Source organism: Sturnira hondurensis, unplaced genomic scaffold (genome assembly GCF_014824575.4).
Source record: "Sturnira hondurensis isolate 20B ecotype Veracruz unplaced genomic scaffold, ASM1482457v3 Scaffold0008710, whole genome shotgun sequence".
NCBI classification, from domain to species: domain Eukaryota; kingdom Metazoa; phylum Chordata; class Mammalia; order Chiroptera; family Phyllostomidae; genus Sturnira; species Sturnira hondurensis.
The window spans coordinates 2,018,474-2,040,572 of record NW_028081341.1 but is presented as its reverse complement, the minus strand read 5'-3'; positions in this window follow the sequence as shown (position 1 = coordinate 2,040,572).

The following is a 22,099-nucleotide window of genomic DNA, read 5'->3' as shown; positions in this document are numbered from 1 at the left end:
CCATTGTTTTAGCTAGTCTATTTTAACTAATAAAAGTCTAACTCAGGAATTATGTAGAGCCATTTTATGCAGTTTGCACTTAATGCAATCCTTTAGTATTTGCTTTCCAATAATTTTTAGGTGGATCTTTTTTGGATGAGATAATAACAATAAGATTGATTAGAATAAGAGCAGCTATGAAGCCCCACGATATGCTTGTCACAATCCCACTGAATGGGCCGCTCTGGTCTCATTCACTAGTCCCACCAGCGCTGCACAGAAGGTACCATTTTCATCCCCTCAAGGAGACAGAAGCACTGAGAGAATCTTGGTCAACCAAGCCCAGAATTATAAGGAACTGTGTCTTTTATCCCAAATTTAAGTATGTGTTATTAAAAGCAGTGATGTTTGATGTGTTTAAAGGATTCCTAGGGACACACATGAAATACATACATCTCTTTATTACAAATAGAGAGAAGTGTCACCACACAGAGCAGGAGACGGTGAAGTCCTTACAGCTGGAGGAGCACTTTACTGGGGAATGATGGGCCTTCTACTCCTGAAAGACAAATGTGCTTGGGCTTTGCATTCAGACACACACGGTTCCATTTACTACTTTCCACTCATGTGACTACACCTTATACTAATATAAAGAAAACCAGTGGAATAAAGGCTGTAGTTTTGTAATTATTAAGTCTTTGATTTTAGCCACATGTTTATAAGCAATAGCAACTGAAAACAGAAACATGTAAATGTATTCACAATGTAAATATGCATAATCATTGAAACCAAAAAATTCTTGCAATTAAAAGGAGCTAAAATTTTATGTGGATCATTCATGCTACCTCTCTTTCTCTGCACTATTAAATATATGTGAATATTAGTCCATTATTAGCATAATTTGACCTTTACTGGTATTTCTAAATGAAAAGTTATGAAAATACCTATCTTCATACCAAATAGCATATCATTAAGCTAAAAAGTAAATTAAGAATTGTATTGAAACAATGAACATAAAAATTATAAATTAATCTATTTATTCATTTGCATTGTTATGACTATTTGTTTTCTATATCATACTGATGTTGAGATAAAGGCCTATAGTCTTTTAGATTACTTCTAGTAAAGATAAATTTATCTAATTTTTTACAATTCCAAATTAGAAAGACAAAAGGGAAAAACAAAATTTGTTTTAGTATTTAAATTAAAAAAATTATATTAAGTGAATAAATTTGAGTTGAGTTAATAATTCAATTATTGTTAACTATCAGAATATCAGTAGACAAATTTTCTCCCATACTCCTATATACTTCTTCAAATATTGTTTAACAAAGATTTGGGTTTAATAGTACCACTTATAAACTGCATTTATACTCGAGATAAAAAATGTGGAAATGCCATATACTAGAATATAAGCAGGTGTCATTACATTATTCAAAGGACTTTACCTAGGGAGTGTGTGCTTAATTGAAAGCAATCAATGTAAATAAAATATTATATCCTAAAGACCAATCAAATTAAATAATTCTGAGGTCAAAATGACTAGAAATTACTGATATCTAAAGTCCAGTTTGTCAGACTCTACAGCATATCTGTATTTAAAGCTATTCGCTGAACTTCATGGGCATTTGACATGCAAATTATGTAATTATAAATCTGTGAACACAAGCCAATTCAGAATGGCCTTCTCAATTGTGATTAATTTTGAAATAGCACTTCTTGGATATCTTTAGATGATATTGAGTTTCCCCCTAATTTCTGTTATTTTCTAGTTCATCACCCCTCCCCCTTTGAATTTACTAATGTGGATGCACTAACCAGAGATGTATTTAAAAAATGAGCGTTCTGCAACCACGTACACACTTTTGCTGACATTCTTAATATTCAGGGTGAATATCTAGAAATTTGGGACTTAAACATGTTTTTTATGTGTTCTGTCTTGTTGAGTGGAATTGGAAGTACATTCTAAATAATTCAAAAGTTTCGAACATCTTTTCAAAAGCGGGTTCTGCCCTGGGCTTTTATTATACAGACTCAAGAGGCCATTGATGCTGAACGACGATGGACTGATTCCTACAGCTGCAGAGGAAAGACCCAGCACACAGAAGAAAAATGATGTGACTCTATGGAAAAGAAATTTCACTGTATTTCTGTCTTGCAGTGGTATCTCCACTGCTGTCTAATATTTATTTTCAGGAACTATGACTCTCAGGCTTCAGAACTAGGTATGCAAAAATGTCACCTGTCTTCACCCTCCAACAATCAAGTAAAGTTGCACTTGGTGTTCTCATTCTGATGGACTCGCAGGAAATGTGGGGGATGCCTTTCTTTAGCCATCAGGACTGTATGCAACGGTGTCATTTACAAGGCTCTAAGGCATTTGTCATTGGTGATCTAATTTCACAGAGATAACTGATTTGCCTCTTTTATGTAACATTTTCAGTTCTGCCACCTCTATGCTGCTTCTGGTCCATATTCAACAATCTGAAAATTTCTGGATTCTGGCTATGACTCTGTGTCCAAAACGATCACACTCCTCTCTTATCAAAGACCCTGTGAATATGCTTCGGACCCTCCAGGAAGCACAATTGCTCACATGGAACAACAACTTAGAGCCCTCTCCCTCCTCGCCCCAGCCTAGGGTAACATCCACATACCATATTTTGCCATATATAATGCATTCCTGTGTATAGTGCACACCCACCCTTTAAAAAAATCTTTTAGTTTTAAGTTTTAATTCAATTTTTATTTATTTATGTTTAGAAACAAAATCAATTATAATATTACAGGGTATTATTTTGCATATGGATATCATTACCGCTTTCTAGAGGTACACTTTTAATGCATAAGCATTAATTAAAAATTAAAAACATTTATATAGCTATGAAGTTAGTACTACCCACATATAATGCTCATCCTTATTATTTCCTCAAAAAAATTGGACAAAAAAGTGCACATTATGCATGGCAAAATACAGTAATATATGTGAAGTGCCTATAGAGATAAATAGGAAGATAAATAAAAGGCTACACATGGATATCCAAAACATTATCCAGCTGTATTTTCATGCATTATATTTATTATAAAAACTTACATTTCTTTCAGATGTACTTTTCAAAATGGTCAGACTGAGATTTCCTTTTTAAGCAAAGCTTTCCCTAAAGTAAAAGCAGTAACCCAAATTGCACACTTCTTTTTAGATGCCTGGTTTTGTGACAGATTAAAATTTGCTAAATTATAAATGCTAAAAAGTAGAATCATAAAAACTGGTGAGGGTGGTTGGTGAAAACTTTGGGAGGGGCATTATTAACTGAATGTTTATGTTACCCACAATGCACATGTACAATCCAATCCCCAATACAAAGATATTAGGAAATGAGGCTTTCAGGAACTAATTACAAAATGATGGTAAAGCCCTCATAAAAGGGATTAGTGTCCTTATTAGAAGAGGCCAGAGGACTCTCTCTCCCTCTTTCTGCTGTTTGAAGATACAATGGAAGACAGCTGTCTGCACGCTGAAGAGGAACCTCACCACAACCTGACGATGCTGGCATCCTTATCTTGAACTTCTGGTAACCATTTCTACACCACCTGCCAGAAGAGTAAAACTTTTTCAGATAAGCAATCAAATCACCAGGAAAAAAAATTTCTCATATGCATGTCTGTTCCCCCATTTCGTGAACTATCTGTGTTGTCTAGAGTGACTTGATCTCACTCCTTTTTTAGGATCTGGGTTTTCCTTGAGTAAACTTGTAGGGACTTTCTGTGGGGAGCAAATGCAACTAACTTCCATGCAACCACTAACATGTCCGCAAACTAAACATGGCTGCTATCTCAGCTATTTGAAATTTTGCCGTATGAATTTATAGTAAAAAAGTAGACAGTACAATTTTAAGACAAGGTATTCTTGAAGGGAGTGCTAATATAAAATGGTATGAGTAAGATAAAAAAGTTAAAAAAATGTTTAAATATTTGCAATCTAAGTTGTCAGAAGCCACTTGAAATTTTAAGAGACTTTTTGTTTGATATTCGAATTCCTATTTTATTTTCTGTATTGCTTCTTACAATATAAAAAAGTATATAATTTTGCTACTTTCTGCCTAAGATTTATTTTCATAAGAAATTATATGTGTTGAATAAACAGATCTGGTTTTAATCATTAATTCTTGAATAAAATGTGTCCTTGACAGAAGTTCTTCCACCTCTTCAATTACCTCACACAAGAATTCCACCTTTAATGTTACACATCAAAAACAAAGCAAAACAAAACAAAACAACAACAACAAAATTGCCCGGGCCAGATCTTTCAGTAGGTTGGAGCATCATCCTGTACACCTAAAAGTTATGGGTCCAATTCCCCATCAGGGCACATATCTAACTGTGAGTTGGATCCCCAGTGGGGTCACATAGAAAAGGCAATGGATGGATGTTTCTTTCTCATATCATTGTTTCTCTCTCACACATCCATGTTTCTTTCTCTTTCTTTCTTTCTCCTTTCCTCATTCTCTAAAATTTACAAAAACATACCATTATGTGAAGAATAAAAAACTGATATAACTGTATACATAATAACGCCATGCCTTTCACATGTATCTATTCTATTTCTTCTATTGAGAAGGCCCTCCATCTCCCGATTGGGAAAAAGTCAAATATTAAAAACTGGGGAAGGTGATTACTATTCATAAAAACCATGGGAGGAGTGTTTTGGACTAAATGTTAATGTTGCCCCCTAATTTCTGTTTGAATGAACACCATTCACCATCTTTCCTCCAACCCGTGTTTCAGCATATTATTCATCCTTCAAAACTCAGAAGGGATCACTTATCTGGAATCAGGAGGGATACTTTACTTCATCTCTAGGTCACATATTTCTCTGTGACAGAGACCTTGAGTTGCCCTTGTGAACTGGCTGGTGTAGAGGGCTGCATAAAAGGCCAATATTAAGCATGGTGCATGGCTTAGTCACATGCAGAAAGCTGGAAAACTAATGTCCCTTATATATGAAAAATAATTATTAAACATGTTCCTTCAAGTATCTTAAATGTAGGCCATGCACTGACCAAGGCCATAGTGTTACAAGGAATGGGAGAAGATTGAGCACATTAGTGTGTAATGGCTGCTTTTGGCCACTGTTTAAAAAAGAAAAAGGAAAAAAAAACCTACAAGAGAGATTATTTGAATCTATATGCAGAGATACAATGAAATAGGAATGCATCTTAAATTATCTGAACGGCCTATATCTGGGGACTATATGCAATAAGACTTAAGCTTCATGAAAGTTAGAAGCACTGTGAAAGAGATTGGGTTGAGTGTGCTTTTTAATCTAGGCCCATTGCTTTACATGGATCCAACAAAGGGAGGGAGAAGGGTTTCCTTAAAGGTAGAACTTTTCTTCTTAAAACCAGGGCAGCTGGTCTGCCTTCTAATGGGAAAGCCCAAACATACATAATTAAATACCACTAGCCTTTAAGTTTAAAAAGTAGGCCTAGACTAGATCTTTTATAGTAATTTCTAAAAAATGTAATTGATGAAAGCGAGTTGCCTAATGCCAAAGGAATCTTATGCTACTCCTGGATTCCCAGTGCTATTCAGAACCTGGGAAGTCATACTTCTCATTTACTTCAGATGAGAACACGAAAGACAGTAGACATGGTCCCAATGGCAAAAGCAAGGACCACAGAGGATGATGAATAATGGCCCTTTGTCCCAAAATATGGAACATGAGGCAACCAGATGAACTAAAGAAGGGACTAATTTCATTTCCTGCCCATCAAAATTTGATATTTCATAGGTGACATTTTCTATGACTCCTATATATTTCACATACTCACATTTTCTGAATTTGAATTTTAAAAATTTTTTATTACTACTACTCAATATTGTGCTTCCTTCAATATTGTGTATTGTGTATTCTAATATTGTGTATTGTGTGTATATTGGGGAGTGGGGCAGGCACATGTGGTTATTATTTTATAAGCCAACAGACTATAAACAGCTATATTCAGACACTACGGAGTGGATTGTGCCTCATTCTAGAATCCTGGCTCTTGAAGTGGATGCAAAAGCAGGTGGGGTTTTGGGTCGCCCATCTGGAGAAAGGGGTAAGTACACACGTGCAAAGGTGGGCATGCATCAATATTTGATGAGGTGAATTTCAGCAGAGAATGATTATTCTCACAACCTGCATTTCCTTTCTTTCATAGTAATATGGTATTAAACTTTTCTAATCCCTGGAATACAGTGAGGGTGGTGTTCGTCACAAACCAATAGGCTAACTAATGACTCCCTGAATCTTATACTGTGGCTGAGGTTGTATAATTCTGTAATCAGAATTGCCAAAGCTTATCCCTAGTACCTTCATTTACTGATTATGACAAAGGTAAAAATTTTCTTGGAAGACTGGCTCCAAGTTGTGTTTCTGGGAACGGTTCTTAAAGACTCAACAACATCCCAGACCCACACTGTCCAGTTGTGATGAACACTTGAAATATTGGTGTTCCAAACTGAGATGCACTATAAATGTGAAAAACCGAACAGATTTCTTAGACTTAGTACAAAAAAAGTAAAATATCTCTCATGTTTGTGTAGTGATTACATGTTGAAATAAAAATATTTCATATTAGGTTATGTATTATAAAAATTTATCTTATTCTTTGTATTTTATAATATGACTACATATGTTGAAATTATATATGGGTCACATCGTATTTCTGTTGGACAGCACTGCCGTAGATGTTCTAAGATTATTTTCAACTCAGTGTTCTGTTAAATTCCATGGTTCCACTCTTGCAAGAGATCATCTTATACATGCTATCTTAGAAATGAGAAAAAAATTCATCTCACTTAGAATCTTAAAAATCCTTTTTGAAACTTTCTCAAAAAATACAACTTGGAAGGAAATCCATTTGGAAAAATAATTTCTTAAAATATCAATCATATCGCATTGCCTAAAATGTAAATAAAATGCACCTATAGATGTTGAGTTAAAATATAGACATCCAACAACATATGTGAGTTCCAAAACCTCCTGATGTCCCAAATAAATTACATAAATTAGTACTGTTAATTACTCTTCTAAGAGCAATGTCAAAATGATAGATGGGTAATTCTGATTATTGAATTTTCTCTGTCAAGCATAGAAGAATGAGTTGGATCAATTCAACCAGAGTGATTTTTTGATGTACCCAATGTTTTCATCAATATTTTTTTAACCTTTCCTTCTCTATTAGTTCCCTTATTGTGATAATCATTAAAATAAGTAGCTCACCATATCTGTTGGTTGTTCAGCTGGATTTTCAAATAATCATAAAAAAGGAATGAAAAAGTAATAGGCATCAATTAGCACCATATTTATTGTACTACACAGCTTTTGTTCCTGTTCATTTAATTCTGTGTCTTTTAAGCACAGCGAATCACAAAATACTTGAACATAACCAATATGTCTTAACCCTTGCGTCTTACATATTTAACAGGTAATATTCTCAATCAGTATTTCCTATATACACTGCTCATCTTTTATGGACAAAAATATTACATTTTACTATTGAACAAAATGATGATACTAATTAATTTATAACAAGTAAAATAAGGAGTTATCAGATTTCTATATGGCTGGGAGAGGTTGAGGTGCCCAGCTGACTTCAGGGGAAACAAGAATTAACACTTCTTACTTGTAGCTGCCATCTAAATCCAGTCTCTTAGACTAAGACAATATAGTCCAGAAGTTAAAATCAAAATGCAAAATGTTAAGAAGACAGTAGCTCCAGAAGCTACAATGGCAAACATGAGTGTCTGTCTAGATGAGCAATCCATCCCAAATAATTTACCCATCACATAAATAGCAAGAGAGAATGTTGGCAGCATTTCAGGAGCTACATTTGATTGGATTACAGGATTCTTTTCTTATTAAACCCCTGAAGTTTTTTCTGGGTGGAGTCGGGATGGTATGATATATTGCCTCAGATGGTTAAAGAAACTTCAGCTAAATAGATAGGCTGTTACTAAGAGATATGAAAAGTAAAAACAGAAGAAAACCTACAGATCACTCTACTGTTCAGTCTACTCACAGACTGCCTCACTTTTGACACTTCTGGTCACAAAGTATGTGCATTTTATCTTTCTCATACCAAATACTTATTTTACTCCAGCTTGTTGTCCTATAATTCAATTCCATTCTGAGACTACTTACCTAGAGTTAGCATCAGATTCTGCAGATTAACAGATTAATGAACAAGCCTCACAAGACTACCTACACCCCACACACATAGTTCACCTGGCAATCTTGTGATTGCAGTTGCCAGGTTGTTACCTGTGCTTCTGACAGCTAGATATAAATTAAAGGCTCCCAGGACCTCCTCCTTGGGTTGGATTAATTTGCTAGAGTTTCTCCCAGAACTCAGGAAAACAGTTTACTTACTAGGCTATCGGTTATTATAAAAAGATATAACTCAAGAAGACCTAGACAGAAGAGATCCATAGGGTAAGGTATGTGGGAAAGGGCTCAGAACCCCCACGCCCTCTCCTGGCATATCACCATACCTGCGCCTCCCCAGGTTCACCAGCTTGTAACTTCTCTAAACCACCCTGAAGTTCAGGGATTTTTATGAAATCTTCATTATTTAGGCATGTTTGGTTAAATCATTTGTTGTTAGCGATTCCATATATCTCCAGTTCCTCTTCCTTCCTTGGAAGTCAAAGGGTGAGGATAAGGCTGAAAGTTCTAACCTATAATCACAGGGCTGGTTCTCCTGGCAAAGAATCTCCATCCTTATGGGCCTTCCAAAACTCTCTACATGAACATAAACTCAGGTATGGTTGAAAAATGTTTGTTATGAATAACAAAAGCTACCATTACCTCATTTATCATCTAGATAATTCCAAATTTGGGGAGAGCTCTGTGCCAGGAACTGAAACTGACACCATAAATATATTTTTAATTATAAATCACAGTATCACAGTATGTAAAAAATACAAAGATGAAGAAAGCAAGGAAAGGAGACAAAGTGTTAGGAGGACTGGATGGGGGAAAAAACGACTGTATACTAGAGCTAACAGTCATGTTATCTTGTATGAGCCTGAGTGCATCAGCAAAGGAAGAATAAACAAGAATACTTTATAGAGTAAGAAAACACGTTCTTGCCCTGGCTGGTGTAGCTCAGTGGATTGAGCGTGGGCCTGTGAACCACACGATTGCGGTTTGATTCCCAGTCAGGGCACATGCCTGGGTTGCAGGCCAGTTCCCAGCAGGGGACACACAAGAGGCAACCATACATTGATATTTCTCTCCTTCTCTCCTCCCCTTCCTCTCTAAAGATAAATAAATTAAAAATCGTTAAAAAATAACATTTTAAAAAGAAAACACGTTCTTTATTGCTACTGTAGTTTTCAAATAATTCTTTAAAATGTTACTTATGCAAATCACATTTACTGACCATCTAGTATTGCCTTCTCCACCTGACATTGATTTTAGTGTTCTGGATAACAAAAATAATACTGAGATAGTTCCTGTCCTCTAACATCATGTACTTTTATTGACTTACACTCGAAGAAATCAGCATATGTGCTCGGTGTTAATTACTCTTCCCTTGGGCAATTGCACGTTGCCATTTTTCTATTTGGTTGGTTTAATGTCATGATGCATTTGCTTTCTTGCAGCCATTTTAAAAATACAGAGAGGCACCAAATTAGACAATGGCTCCTAACATCAACACGATAGTCTTTATCATCTCTGACTTGGTAGTTGATTTTTGCCACCCAACGTATTGGTTCTAAGCTAACCTCAACACTATTTAGGTTTAGTTTCTGGAAGTTGTAAAGTTTTGTTCAGCTTAACAATAAGCCAGACATGTGAAGGTACCTAGTGCTTATTTTTCAAGTTAGATCCTTCATTCCTTTCTTTTTTCCTTCCTTTCTTGCTTTCTCCCTTCTTTTTTTTTGGAAGTGTATTTTACTTAGTTAATGAAATCAACATAGGTGTTTAATGGTTACAACAATCACAGAAGTTATTTAAGTTAAGAAGCACATGTAGTCCACAGATTGATATACAACTTATTTAGATGATAAATTAGTATGTTCTAGTTTTGAACCGTTTTTGACATAAAGTATGAGATACAGTGTTATTAGAGAGGTTTCGTTAAATTTTTCCCTTGAGATCCGATGACTTGATAGTATGTTAAATTTTAAATACACAGTACTCTGCTGAAACCCTTCCTCTCCCTCACACGCACACCCTTGAAAACGTAGCCACACACACCTCACAGCCTCAGGAATCTCTACTTCCTCTGAGTACTGAAACACTGAATGATTTATGAGCTCACTCTTTGAAGAGCATGTTTTTTTTTCCTTTGGGCACCTACTGTGATTGAAAACATTTCTGAGATAATTTTTCTGTGATTAAAGTCTTAGATTGCTGAGAAAATATGAGATCTTAAAGCCTTTCTTAAAAATGTTAGGTTCAACTCTTTCTATATAAAATTACAATAGGAATGAAAACATTTGGCTCACTGAAAGAACAGTTCCACTAAATATTTTATGATTCTTTAGAGAAACAGAAACATTCTTTTGCCCTACTTGATCTTCTGGAAAATCGTCCCTATGGCCCAATTGATTTTTGAGGTTCCTTTCTTTTTTAGAAGGATATGTCAGCTCTCAAGTGACCAGTCGTTCTTTTTATCTGATGTGGCCTCTTTAAAACCCATAAGCATATTTGGGTTATCAGATCTACTTTAAAAGGCTGCCATTCATCTGTTCAATTTCATGCCTGCTTGGGAGGGAGCTGCTGTATTGACTAAGGGCTGTGCCACAATGAAGCTTGGAAAATGAGAAAAGAAGTAAAGGCAGGCCCAAGCTAAGTATACCATTAACTCCGCCTAAGACTGCAGTACATCAATAGAGCATTAGACCTAATCATGTTTTATACAGCCAACCACAGAAAAGAATAATCAGAGATATTATTCACAAAAGAACACTGTTTTTAGTCTTTAAGCATTTGCTACTCTTTCTCCCTTGAAAATGATGTGTAGTGATTATATTTTATCTAAACAGGCAGGCATTCTCTCTTAAAAATTAAAATGTGCCCTACATTATAAGGTAGAAATCAAAAAATAGATGTAGGTTTTGCCTTGTATGACTCTGAAAGGATGCTTATTAAAAAAATAAATAGACTAAAGCCATTCTTACTGGCAGAACATAATTTTGTTTTATATTGATTGAAGAGGAATTAATATGAAGTCCCTTTTCAATGTACTATTGAATGGGACCTTCTTTGTACTCATTAATACCTAGTTAAGCCTTGGGACAGTAAAACTTGCTTTTAATTTACAACCAGCTCAGTAAACTATTACTGCTTTTCTGTTTGTGTTAGAAAGTCATTTAACTTCCTTAAAAGGATAGCTACTTAATTTTTTCTTAAGGATTAAGAAAAAGGAAGAAGAAAGAAAAGAAAGAAGGAAGGGGAGGGTAGGAGGGAGACAGGGAGGGAGGAAGGCCAATAAAACCTGTTTATGATTTATGCTCTTGAGAGGGAGCAGCCTTTACCAACCCAAAATATGTCCTTTGGATATTGACTACTTTGAAGTGCTTAGTTAGGAAATAAAAAGACAGAAAAAAACCTCTAACCTTCGAGAAACGTCAGGACAGGTAACTGTAGTTTAATATGAACTAGGTATGACAGAGAGGGAGGAGCCTAGCAAAGCCGCTTACATCAGTGTCCTTTCTGTGTCCCATGGTTGAAGATGGCCCAGCAAGCATTTATTTACCAAATACATGGTTTTCTTTCTCCATGTAAATTGTCTTCTTGCCATTTGAAGTTCCAAACCATCAACCCCATCCTTTTCTCCTGAGTTCCAGATGGCATATAAGCTCCAACTGCCCAATGTGCCCATGGGTCTTATATTCATATAGCACCACCATATGTACATAACTTTTAAATTTGGTTATTTTCTCCCATTAATTTGTCTCATATTCATTGTATTATTAGCCCAGCCAGAAGAAGTTGGAAATACAGGAGGAAATTACTTTGTGCCCCCCCATGCTTGAAAGTCACGCAGCCTATTTAAAAGCAAATCATGGGATCCTTCTCTCAGGTCTCTACCATTCCATGGGAAGACAATCTGAGAGCAGTCAACTTTTTGTGTGCCACATTCTATGATAGTGAAGATTTGCAGCAATTACATTTATGTCAACAGATAGTTGTGAAGAACAAAAGAGAAAATTTACATAGAAATGGTTTATAAAGTATAAATTGCAATGATTTTTTTAAAGTACAGTGATTCTCAACCACTACTTCTAGAAGATACAGGCATCCGGTGAGCCAAGGTGAATGGTTATTACATCAAAATAGCTTTAGGTTAATATTTTCCCCATACTCCAAAATAATTAATATAACATTCTCCATTTCCAGCCTTTGAAGTCATTTTTTCTTACCCAATTCACAGTTGCTACCTCTACCCAAAGGGTGACGAAAATCTAATAGAATGCTTTGAAACTGCTAGATTCAGACACACTGCAGTCCCTCTCTCCTATTTCAAATGAATAGAAATTACAAAGACAACATAGGAAACAGTTTCATACAAGGCCGCTTTCTTGCTAATATGCGTGGAGGTAGTCTAAGAATCCACCTGCTTTGGGCACACACACATTTTAATATAAAGTTAAACTTGTAGCTAACAAAAGGGAACACCTCAATGCAAGAAAGAAGAAAGAATTCAAAATTATAAAAATTAGGGAATACTGAAGTCTAAAGCCTTGTAAGGGAGGCAGAGATGCAAGTACAAATTTATGATTAGAATCTGGAGAACACAAATTAATGTCTGTAGGGTAAAGCTTGTTCTCTTTTGCTTGGACTAGTAGGACAAAGCTACCCCAAAGAGCAAGGAATTGCTACTAACCAGAAGAATCCTCTTCCAATAAGCTTTAAAAAACAGCAAGTACATTTCTGATAAAGCCTTCAAAATAAGGAAATCAAGAGAAAAGATGCCTATAAGAATTAGGAAACAAATCCATGAGTTGCCCATGTTTATGAGACCCAAATTGATGATACCCTAGTTATCTAGGAATAGTATGATGTGGGGAATTTATTTGTGATTATGGTGCAACTTAGTGGCTCAGATTTATATTTTTGCTATGTATTTAGTCAATTATGCAGCAAATTTATTAAATAAAGTGTCTTTTCTAAACACGATGCAAATACTCAGATTGTAGTATATTAATTATCCTTTTTTCTCATGTATACTGGAATATTTTTCTGAGTGCTTAACTCTCCTTCACTTATTTATTTAAATGACCCATTACCCCTGGTTACTACAGCATTATATTTTCTGATGACCCATTACCCCTGGTTACTACAGCATTATATTTTCCTACATAACCACAATACAACTATCAAAATTAGAAATTAATATTGATACATTACCACCATCTAATCCTCAAACTTCATTCACATTTAAATAATCATCCCCAAAATGTCTTTTACAGCAAAAGCATTGAGTTGAAGCAGTGTCTAAGCCTTAATTTACCTTTCATGACCTTGACACTTTGAAGTTTACAGCCAAATATTGTGTAGACTCTAATTTGAGTTGTCTGATGTTTTCTCAGAGTTACATTCAAGTTATATATCTACAGTAGCAATATAGTTATGCTGTATTTTTCCTTTTGTTTTCTATTAAATGACATATGGTTTTATTTTTCATTGCTGATCATTTTCAATGGGATCACTTGATTAAGGTGATGTCTTTTAGACCGCTTCGTGGTGTGACTCCAATATTCACACTAGGCTGCACCTCCCATTCTGCTCCCATTCTGAAAACGCACTTGGGGACAGCCAGCCACGGACGCCCCTCTGCTCTCTGCTTGGGCCTGCACACCCTTCCAGGCTCCTCCAAGTCTCTGGTCCTCACTCTGCTTTGGCTCTTAATCTGTATACTAGGCTACCATCTGAGTTCAATGCCGTCTTCACCCTGGAAGTTTCTGGACAACCCACAAAGCGCTTTATCACTGTTTAAGGGTTCTCGTCATCCTGTTTCATATGTGACAACCCCTGACACATGCCAGCCATCATCCCGTTCAGGCTCTGAAACCCACACCAGGCAAATTCTTCCTACAGATGCCTTCCTCCCCATTCACCTCTTCAACACCCCATGTAGGATATTCTTCCTTGGTCGTACCTCTCGTGCTCTGCTAAGCCTAAATGCTGTAGAACTGATCAGGCAAACAAAAAGAAAGGAAGAGCTGAACTGTACTTTCATACAATATTAGAGTGTCTCTTTTTGAGCTTTATGTTTAATATATTTGCATATTAGAAACACAGAGATATCTGAAATTATTTTAATCATGTTATCTCATATTTTTAATTTACTATGATTTTTCATTACTATTTTATCCCATTTTTTTCATGTTATGTTAATCAACTTGTTTTTTCCTCCCAAAGCTTTTTTTAAAGATTTTATTTATTTATCTTTAGAGGGGAAGGGAAGGAAAGAAGGAGAGAAATATCAATGTATGGTTGCCTCTCGAGAGTCCCCTGCTGGGAACTGGCCTGCAACCCAGGAATGTGCCCTGACTGGGAATTAAACCATGATCATGTGGTTTGCAGGCCCGTGCTCAATCCTCTGAGCTATACCAGCCAGGGCCCAAACTCTTTTTTTTTATTGAGTTTGAACTCACATATACTATTTTATCATTATAAGAATAATATTTGAGATAAAATTAGTAAACAGTGAAACAAATAGATCTTTTTTTTTCTTTTTTTTATTTAACTCTTGTTCAAATACAGTTTTCTTTCTTGTATTCCCAGCCCTGCCCCACCCAGTGCTCCCCACCTCCCTTCCATCTCTGCCCCCCACCTTAGTTATTACAAATAGATCTTAACATTGTAATTTAATGAGTTTTGATAAATAGATACATCATGTTACCAAAATTTTGATCAAGATATAAAACACTTTAATTACCCATTTTCCTCATATTCTCTTCTAGTCAGCCTCAGCATTCACAGGCAACCATTGTTAGGTATGTAGCACCATAAAATAGTATTGCCTTTTCTTAAACTTAATGTGAATTGGAGTCAACAGTATGGGTTGTTTGGGGCCTGACTTCTTCCCCTGGGGTACTTTTACTGATCATGGCTGGCATTAGTAATGCATCTGCAAGTTGACTTATCTACACTGGCCTTCGCTTGGATAATTCAGCCAGAACGACTACTCCAAATGACTCTCATCTTCCTTCTGGAACAACTGGAGAGTTTGGTCCTGTCTGTCAAAGGTGCAAGAAGGCAACATAAATACATTAATCAAAACTGGCACATAGTTCCCTCGGCCTTGCTTTGTCAGCCAAAACAGGCCAAAGGGGAGGACCTGAACTCAAAGAATGAGAAGTACATACCACATCTATGCTGGGAAGAAATACAGTGATGTCATGAATATTAGCAGCATATTTGGGCTGATAATTAAATGTACCAGTTTGCATTCTTGGTAGTGGTTCTTTCCCATGTACAAAATATGATCACCCCATCCCAGTATCCTAAAAGTTTTGTTTACTCACTGTGTCAAGCTCTGGATTCAGAAATATATGAAACGAAGACAAGTTAAGCGCTTATTTTTATTCCCAACAAACCGTGTAGCAGAAAGGATAGAAGCGCAGTAAATAATCCTGTTTAGAAAGAGATAGAATGGAAAGCACATAGCAATAACTGGCCCACTGGTACTGCTAAAACCTTTCCAGGGAAATATTGTTCATTTATTTCCCATGTTTGCAGCAGCTTTCAGCTAGGGGTGATTTGCTATGAAGGGATTTTTGTCGATGGCTAGCTGTCAACATTCTTGGTTGTTGACAATGAGGATTGTGTGCTACAGATATGTAGTATGTAGACAGCAGAACATCCTGAACATACTGCTGAACATCCTATAGTGACTAGGACAGTTGTCTTCAGCAAAAAGTTGTCTCTGTCATCAAGGAACATGTATAAATGGCCCACGGACAAAGCCAAAGGGAGGTGGGATTGAGGGTGAGAGGCAGGGGTGGGTGGGGAGGAGTGAAGTATTGGGGGAAAATTAGAGACAACTGCACTTGAAGGACAATAAAAATATATAGTATTAATATAAAAAGCTAAGAAAACAGAAGAAAAAATTATCAATAGTGCTAAGAATGAGAAACTCTGCTCTATCCTAAGGGTAGGAAATGATTCTTTACTAAGACCGTGTTCTCTTCCCTGGGAGTGACTTCCCAGTCTGTTGTTTTTCTTGACTTGTGATTCTATCCTCTGATATGTACTTTTATTTCACTCACCCTCTAGCCACTTCTAAAGAAGGTGTTGGAAAATATGCACTTTTGGGTGGACAAATTTCTCAGGCTACTTCATGATGGGGAAAGCAGGGAGCATATAGGTTCTTTCATATTTTGAATACTATAGCTAATATTAATATTTCATATATTAAGTTCAACCCACTCAATGTGCCAAATACCAAAGTAACCTATAACACTTATATTCTTAAATACATAAAGGTTATATTTGCTCTTCCAGTTGGTGGTATTTTAATAATATAAATGTCTTTTAAATCAAATGAAAAGGTTTAGAAAGGAATCCCACATGCACGCAGTGTATGGTACCCTGATGGAAAAGTGTTAGTACGCTTTTAAAAAGGCCAGTAAGAATCCCTTGTATTTTTTAGACTTGTAAATATTTAATTAAAAAGTAATTATATATGTAGACATCTGTTTGGGCTAAAAGGACTGCAAAATGTTCAGTGAGCATGTTATCATCTCCTAGGAGTGGAGTCAATACCATCGCAGAAGTAGACTTGATCTCATCTGACAGGAAAAGATAGTAGAGGACATTGACTGGAGGAACAGCTTGAGGGAGTGACATTTACAGTACAATGAATTAAGTTTAATGAAAGGACTTACTGCTCGTCAATAGGAAGCTTAACCTTATCCCCACATTTGTTAGGCATTGTTGTGGAAAATAATTTAAAGTAGATTAAATGATTTATTGACTACACATAAATGTCTGGAAAAAATTAACATTAATTTCTTCCTGATGCAGAATTATTTCCAGGACTCTGAACATATTTCTATGTGTTTTTACTTTTCGTGTACCATACAGTTAAAAAAATAAAAGAACCTAAAACTTCAATGTTAAAAGAAAACTGAGTATCAACTGTAGGAAAAAATACATAACAAACTGCATGTCCATTTCTTAGTTATTATTTTAAAGTTTGTTCCACAAGTTATTCATAATATGTTTGCTTAAAAAAACTTGATAAAATAAATATATTTTAGAAAAATATTTTGAATACTGAGTTATAAAAAGCAAATAAATGCATAGTAAGGTTATTGTTCTCACTAGCAATATTAGTTACAAAAAATTTACGTAGAGTCTTTCTTATCTTATAAAGGTCTGAAAATTATGTTTCCATATAAAATACCATATAATCTCACCTATAAGTGGAACCTAATCAACAAAACAAAGAAGCACGCAAAATAGAACCAGAGACATTGAAATTAAGGAAAAACTAACAGTAAGCAAAGGGAAGGGGAGAGAAGAATAATGGGGGGAAAAGGGAAGGGTCCTCAAGGGACATGTATCAAGGACATATGGACAAAGTTAAAATGGGTAGGTTCCAGGGTGGGAGGCCAGGATGTATGGGGTGGTTCAGGAGTGAAAAATTTAGAAAACTGTACTTGACCAACAATTTAAAATAAAACTGTGAAAAAAATTTTTGAAATATTTGTTCTATGTCTATAAAATAATGCTATTGTTATTTTGATAGCAATTGCATTGAGTGGATCAAAACTTGATGTTGAATACTACGCAGCAGAAAGAAAGAACTCCTAGCCTTCATGGATGGGACTGGAGAGCATTATGCTGAGTGAAACAAGCCAGGCAGTGAAAGACAAAGACCATAAGATCTCACCTATGTAAGTGGAACCTAATCAACAAAACAAATGAGCAAAATAGAACCAGAGTCATGGAAATAAAGAGCAGACTGACAGTGACCAGAGGGCAAGCGGGAGGAAGATAATGGGGAAAGAAGAGGAAGTGATAAGTCAAGGAACATGTGCAGAGGACCCATGGGCTCAGACAACGTGGTGGAGATGGACTGTGGGAGTGGGGGCAGGAGAGAGCAATAGGAAAAAATTGGGGACAACTGTAATTGAACAATAAAAAAGATGGTAAAATAAAATAAAATGTTTGGAAATTAAAGAAAATTGGTAAAGTCTACATCATTTTCTTTCAATCACTAATAAAGTCATTTACAACAATTTCATGTAGACAAAAATGATATAAAATTGAAGCAAAAGCATTCAAATTTTAAGCTAAATTAATATGTAAATACGCTTCATTCCCACTTACACTAGTATATAATGCCCCTCAGCATACAAAGTTTACATTAAGAGTACATTTTTTTTCAGGACCAATTCCTTATATCCCATTATTTTACGAAATCCTGACTCTTCCCACAGCTTTAGATGGGAATATTATTAGTCTAGTTCTCGGTTTTGAATTAAGAAGAATTGACTTTAATTTATAAAATAGGGACTTGGACTCTGGAAATCAACCCCACAAATTTCTAACTCCATGTACTCAATAACCTATTTCTCTTTCTAACAAGTTTTGCTTTAGTTTTTATTGATGAAAATTTACATACAGAAAATGCATAGTCTTAATTGTAAAATGTGATGACTCTTGGCAAATATACACAGCAGCATAAATAGTACCCAAATCAAGCTATAAATTTCATCACCCAGATGTTTCCTCATGTCTCCTTCTAGTCTGTATCTGCCTTGGTATAGGTAGCTCTATTCTAATTTCTATCGTTTTATCCCAGTTTCCCATTTTTTTATTTCATCAAGTGAGGTCATACAGTACGTATGTACATACAGTACATGCTCTTTTGTGCCTAGTTTACTTTATTCAGCACAATGTTTGTGTCCCCAATACTTCTATTTGTACTGTTGAGTTACTTTTAATTGTATAAATATACACAATTTGTTTAAAAATTCTCCTGCTCATGGAAATTTCAATTGTTTCCAGTTTTGTCTATAAATACTAAAACGGCCATCAATATGCTCCTACAGTAATTTAGGGTACATATTTTTTTATTGTTGTGCAAGTATAGTTGTCTCCATTTTCCCCATTACTACCCGCACCCCACCCATCCCCACCTCCCACCCTCAGTCCTACCCTTTTGACTTTATCCCTGGGCCCATTATTATACATGTTCCCTGATGGACCTTCCCCTTCTTTCTCCCCATGACCCCTCTCCCTCACCCCTTCTGGTTACTGGCAGTTTGTTCTTTATTTCAATGTCTCTGGTTACATTTTGCACACTTGTTTGTTTTGTTGACTAGGTTCCATTTACAGGTGAATTTCTTTTTAGAGTAAAATTACTAGGTCATAAAGTGGATTTGTTTTATTTTTAAGGAAACTGAAAACATTCTTCCAAAGTGGCTGTACCATTTACTATTTCCACAAGCAATGTATAAGAACTTAATTGTACCACATCGATGCCAGCAGCAAATATTGCAAGACTTAAATTTTAGCAATTATAGGAGGTATATAGTAACATTTCACTATGGTTTTAAGTTTCATTTTTGAGTTAACTAATGATACTGTGAGTTCTTATATATGTTTGGTTGTTCTTGTTGCTGTTTGCCATTTATTCATTTTCTTTTATAAAGTGTTTGCTCAATTATTTTACTCACATTTTACTGGATTCTTTATATTTTTATTATTGAGTTATAAACTTCTTTATGGATTCTAGATGTAAGTTCTTTTTCAGATATTTAGGTTATGAATATTTTCTCCTAGTCTGTGGCTTATCAATTCATTGTCTTAATGAGTAAAAATTCAATGCAGGGAAAAGTATACCCTAGCAATTTTCATTTTATGACTATTTCTTTCTGTTTCCTCTAGGAACACCTCACAACATCAAAATGTTGAAGATATCTTGCTAAATTTTATATAGAAGCCTTATAGATTTAACTTTTTATTTAATTCATAATTTTTTCATTATGGGTCTTATTGGTCTAGATTGTCATTAGATAGATAGTAGTTACAGACACATGTATCTTTATTGATGAAATCATTACATTTATATTCAATTGTTTTAGCAGTATTTGCTAGAAAGTTTCTCCATTCCTCATTGAACTTAATTTGTTAAAGATCCATTTGACCATGTAAGTTGGGATCTATTTCTAGATCTTTTTTTGCTGATTTTATTTTCTATTTATATATTGCTCTTCTCTCTCTATTGCTAATGGATAGGCAGATAAATAAATAGATGGACTGATAGATGATAGATGGTCATAGGTATACATAAGTAAATATGTATACATATATAAACGCAATTATATCCATATATTTTGTATTTTATAACTCATAGACACAAACAACAATGAGGGAATGGGGTTGGAGATTGGGTGGAAGCAGGGAGAGTGGGGCACAATGAGGACATCTGTAACATTATCAACAATAAATATAAAAATAATGATTCATATACTACTACTTTAAATTTCTCCCAGAATGTGTTATAATACTTCATAATTTCCAGCACAAAGATTTGTCAAATTTTTTTATTAAATGTATTCTAAGTATTGCATTATTTTTTGTTTTTTCCTAATTCTACTTTATGCATTGCCAATATTTATTTTTTTTCTTACCTTTTTTTTTCATTGCCAATATTTAAAAATAATGTTCACTTTGCTTATCTGGAGCTTGTTGAACACACTTACTAGTTCTAGTTTTACTTTATTTATGTGTTTTTAATAATTTTTTACATATGCAATCTTGTCTGCAAATTAAGGCAGTTTTGAATCTTTGTTTCTCATATTTTCATGTCTTTTATTTCTTTTGTGTGTCACCACACCAGATAAATTGGACTTGTACTATTCAACATGAATAGAAATGATGTACGTAGACATCTTTTCTTCTTCCCAATTTTAAGGGACAGGATGGTGTTTCACAATTAATTATGCTATTAAATGTAAATTTCCCATAGATGCTCTTATTTTTCTAGTATTACCAGTTTTTATCATGAATGACTTAAAGTTTATCAAAATTTACTGTGTGTAGTGATATGGCTGTTTATTATTTCCTTTTATTCTCATAACATCAACCTTTTATTGCTATAAATATTCACACCAAGTTATGTTGTATCAATATTTTTGCATATTGTTGGATTCCATTGATCTTTTGATTAATTTTCTATAAAGTCTTTATGATTTTGGGGTCAGGGATACAATGTCTTATAAAAATAGCTGGAAAGTCTTTGCTTATGTTCTGAGTCAGTTTTACAAAATTAATATTTTTCCTTTATCCGTTCGGGCCCTAGGTTTCTATGTGAGAAAGTATTTAATTACAAAATTGTGTTTCCAATACATATATAACTTTTTATATGTATGAAAGATTATGTCTTTCATCTTTTGTCAGTTTTAATTTGCTCCTATTACAGAAAGTCTTTCAATTTGATCAATTATCAAATTTATAAGCAGTAAGTTTATCATATTTTATTATTTCTTTAATATCTTAGTATTTATTCATTATGACATTGCCCTTTTACATGCTTGACATTGATAATTGGGGTTTTCTCTCTTTTTTATAATTCTGCATAGAAGCTTCTCATTTTTTATTTTTTAAAGTGTTTTATTATAATTTTATTTTTTAATTATTTTTGTTGTGTTGCACTAATTCTGTTCCCATATGTATTCTTATTTCTTCTTATTTTGTCCTACTTTTCTTATTTTTGCAACTTCTTATATTTGAAACTTAGATTATTGTAATATCTACTTCTACAACTGTTGTAATCACTACTTCAGTTGGAATTTACAAGTATTGTTATGTTATCTTTTCATTATAAAGCAGTTTGAAATATATTTAAATACCCACATTATATTCTTTTTACTCATAGTTTCTTTGAAATGTTGCTTTATAATTTCCATGACATTGTAGATGTCTTATTCTTATTGATTTTTGACTTAATTCTGGTATGGCTAGAGAACATAGTATGAAATCATATTTTGAAATTTATTGAGAATTATTTTATGGCTTAGCATATGGTCTATATTTCTAATCCAAATGTGTAGGCTTCAGTTTGAAGATATAGTATTCTTTAAAAATTGAATCAAG